Genomic DNA, 4,431 nt, shown 5'->3' on the forward strand with positions numbered 1-4,431 from the left:
AGCAACGCATTGCGAAAAAATGCAGCGTTTTTTAAGTTTTTGTCGAAATTATAAAAATATTTATATTTTTTACTTGACATTTTAATCAATTCCAATTACTTCACAATCATTTCGATCAGCTAACTAATTAATCTCTTTTTAGTAGATTTTTTGACTCTTTATTCAATATTGCATGAACTTGCATATTGGCATATATTAAATCAAAAAAAAAACCGACTTTTGACCTACTTTGGGACCAGGGTGCACAGTTTGCGTTGGCTAAACTCCAAACGTTATTATTATTATTATTTAGTACGAAACACAATACAATTCTGAAGATTAGCTGTTTTTATACCTGTTACTCGTTAGTAGTGCATGAAAAGCAATTGCTAGAAGTGCATAAAAGATTTAAAATATCAGTTTACTCCTCTAGCATATGACAAAAAAAAGTGGAACACAAAGAAAACTGTCCGCATTGGAAGAATTTTTTTAAAAAAATGAATTTTTTTGAAGGCTCTGCTCTCAGTTTAAAAATGAATGGATACTATCCAGCCCTTTTTGATTTTGTAAACCACCTGCAGTGCGGGTCAATAATGCATTTTTTTGCAAGCTCACAAGGAAAGGGATCCGTCGATGGAGTTAGACTAGTTATAAAAATAGAAGTGTTGCAGATAACGAGGTCCAAAAAGTTGTTATACCAGACAGCTAAATTTACAAGAAATATGGAAAAACATAAAAGGGATTCATGGGATTTCCAAATTTTACTATTTTTGTTACAATAAGCACAATAAGCAGCTGAGACCACCTATTCGGAAGAAACCAAATTGATTTAAACTTCTGCAAAGAAGTAATCGAATACTTATATATTTTTAAACATCTCTGTTAAGTATGCCTTTTTATTAAAATACACAAATATAAATGTCCTGAGCGAAAGGGCTTAAAAATAAATCTTAAAAAAGTATTAACAGTTCTAAGCTTTAAAAAACCATTTTAAGCAACATTATTGTACAGCATTCTAAGCATTAGTCTCAATGAAATATTGCTTCGCAATTCGCTGAAATCGGCGACTAAATAGCTTACTGCAAAGTTATTTTCTCGAGGAGCGAACCTTCCAAAGCAAAAAATTACGGTAACTAATGAGGCCACACTTCGACTAAATAGCCTTGTTACACTGCTTTACAAATTTAAATTGATGAAATCCTCCACCGATCAAACCTTGATTTTCCGGCGCAGATCTAAAATCAGTCAAACAATCATTGGTAGCAAAAAAAAAAAAACAAATTCTACTTATTTTAAGGGATTCATCACTTCCTTTAACAATGACCAACAATAGTGTTGAACAACTTGTGTGGAAATCGGCTGTGTTGCCCGAAATAATACAAAGATTGTTGGTTTGATTTTAACAATTTTTTTTGGAACTTTTGGCAAATAACGAGTTGAGAAGACAACAACTGTTGGACTTTAAACGCAATAACCGAAATTTAAGATGCAATGATAACATTATTTATATGCCAGATCGCCAGTAAGTAACTATTATTTCGAAATTACTTTAATAACTGAAAGTTTTGCAGATTTTTGAAATCATACCGGATTGACAAAGGTTTATTTATTTTCCTTATTGAGAAAATTGGACCCGACTTAGGGCATCCCTGGATTGCCCATGTTACCATGTTACATTTTGTATTTTAAATTTTGTGCGTGAATCATTTGCTTGGCCCCAGTGTTGATAACCTTTCATGAGTAGTGTTTGGGACCAAAGTTGCCAAGGACGATGAAAAAGGTCCCAACACAACACGCTTTGCACAATTAACTGAACTAAACTTAGATACTTTACACTTCTAACCATATAAAACAAACCGAAAAGCGCTTGCTAAAAATAAGCCCCTAAAAATAATTTTTTGCTCGTACCATGACAACCTATACTTTGTTTCTATCAAATTCGTTCGGAAACTAGATCAGGGGCGGCGGAATTGCAGAACTCCAGTAGGTTAGAATCCTCGCGATTCTGAGGTTCCATCACAAAATAATTTTTAAAAAGTCAAATATGTTATTACTTACCAAGTCTTTTATGTTCTTAAAACAGGTAAGGTAAATATTGAATTTGCACTTTAAGTTATGACAAAGTATTTTAAAAGAACTAATTTCTGTTCTTACGGATCTGAATCCGTCAGCCAAATGCTTGCCGAAAAGTTTCCCCGAGTTTATTGCGGAAGTTAACAGAGAATTAAGAGAGGGAACTTAGATTCCGTGTAAATCTTTCGGAAGTGAAAATTGGAACAGGTCTGGGAAATTCGAATCGGTGTTAGCCTTTTGGAAGTGAAAACTGTAACAGGGCTGATAACTTCTTAAATATTAGCTCAATTTTGAAAATATTTGATTTTGAAAATATGACCGAAACATGCACACAAAGTCCAACACTTATGGTCTGACATGTGTAAGAGTGGCACTACATACTTTCACGATTTTTGGGCGTTCGAGTGGGCGTGACTCCTCAAGTTGCATGTCTCTAGCTTTTATAGTTTCCGAGATCTCGACGATCATACAGACGGACAGATTGACGGATTTGCAACGAATACAATATACCCTTAAAAAGTTGACAGAAGCAAAAATGAAGACAAGAGAGAAACACAGAAATACCTTTAGAAAATTCCAATGTGGCTTGACGTCATTATCTATGATAAAAAAAAATAATTTATAGTTACAATAAAAATTTGGACTAACCGAATGGCAAGAAAATAAAGTGTAAAAGTAAATAACACACATGTCTAAAAATTTTGAAGTAGTTTATTAGCCTTGACATTATAATTTTCTCTATCGTGACTTTTAAATTTTTTTTCAATCAATTTAAAATTTACTAGATTGTAAAATATGTTAAAGTGGGAATCCCGTTCTTTTGCAACAAAAATTCACATGCACTGCAAAAACCTTTTATTGATATCTATTATTATGCACTTATCAAAAATAGCGGCAGGCAACAAATGAACAAATGAAGCTTGAACGGAAGCTAGCTTCAACCAGCCGATGCTTTAATCGACTAAATTTTTAAGCCAGAGCACCGTGAGCTGCGAGAACACGCACACCCTTAATATCTAAACTAAATAAATAAAAGCCATCTTTTATTAAAGATTTTAGTTTTAATAGTCATAAAAGATTTTGATATCACAATATAAATAAATCTGCAAAAAATTTATAGTCTCGTTCAAAGTTGCGTTGTGATTTACTAGTCTATATAATACAATAATTTAAATATGAAGTGATCACTGCGCATTTTAAATTCCATTGTTTATTTTACCTTTGCTTAAATGTAGGTCGCCTTTAGATTAAGAAAAGTTAAATCGAGACAAGACTTTTAAACATACCATGAATTGGCCATGTCTAATTGAATACTGAAGTCAAGCAAGTGAGTTTTGCCTATCATAGGTCCTTAAAACATGTTTTTCTTAATAACTGAAACCGCAGGGTGTATTAAGTCTAAGCGCTTTAAGATAAATTAAAATTGGTAACTGATAAAGTCCTAATATATTAATATATAATATAAATATAAATTTTATATATTAAAAAGGCTTATTGGATAAATACTTTCATTCAAAAACAGTCGGCCTAACCGATCTGACTTTATTAATTAAGTCTTTCAAAACTTTGTCGACGTTTAATCGCCCCCTGAAGCAATTTAGTATTTGTGCTGCTTTCAAAACTGGTTTTCAGAAATTCTGCTTGTATATTCGTCTTAATCTGAAAATGTAAGCCGTGGTGTTCCACAAGGATCGGTGTTCGGCCCGTTATTGTTTACTTTGTATGTATATGACCTTCCTTATAAGTTATCTGACTTTACTATGCACTTATGTATATGCTGGCGATGTCTTGATGTTTGTAACCATGAACGTGCACGTGTAATTGAGTGGTCGGGTGTTCCTAAAATTAACCCGTTAAAATTCAAGTGCCTTGTTATAAGCTAAACAAGAAAGGAAACTAGCTTCGGCAAGACAAAGTTTGTATATCCTTGCAGCTATTGCAAAAACTAATTATTCTTTAAAACACGTAAATTTCAAAACATTTGCATTTATGTTTAAAAAAATTGAAGCTACAATGGATTTAAACTCAAATATTCTATCGTTTCTAGGGTAGCTGTACGATATCGTCTCCCTATCTTAATAAAATTAAGAGGGTAATTCTGAATTATTAATCTGTTGTTATATCCGAAAGAATTTAAAAAAATGAGAGAAATTAAAATTTTATTTAGAGTTCCGGTCAACCCATGAAAGCTAGTCGTCCGATTTTATTCAAATTTAAACCGTGATTCTAAAATAATAAACCACTACCAATTATCGAAGAACTAAGTTAAAAAGCTATTTCATATAAACGTCCAATCCGGCTCGTTCCGAATTTAATACCACCTGCAATAAAAAGACAACTTTGCGAAAGTTTCTTGCAGATAGTTCTACAACTGAGAGA

The 4,431-nt window shown here is 32.5% G+C and overlaps 1 long non-coding RNA gene across 1 annotated transcript; it reads right to left on the bottom strand.

Annotated features, from left to right (window-relative positions):
- Window positions 1-2,614: 2,614 nt before the first annotated feature.
- Window positions 2,615-3,347, bottom strand: LOC108141922. Its single transcript, XR_001774274.1, has 2 exons — window positions 3,272-3,347; window positions 2,615-2,651 (listed from the first exon to the last, which is right to left on the bottom strand). It is a non-coding gene; the product is annotated as an uncharacterized LOC108141922 (long non-coding RNA).
- Between the last annotated feature and the right edge of the window lie 1,084 nt (window positions 3,348-4,431).

This window comes from Drosophila elegans, unplaced genomic scaffold, assembly GCF_018152505.1.
Source record: "Drosophila elegans isolate 14027-0461.03 unplaced genomic scaffold, ASM1815250v1 contig_476, whole genome shotgun sequence".
In the NCBI taxonomy this organism is placed as follows: domain Eukaryota; kingdom Metazoa; phylum Arthropoda; class Insecta; order Diptera; family Drosophilidae; genus Drosophila; species Drosophila elegans.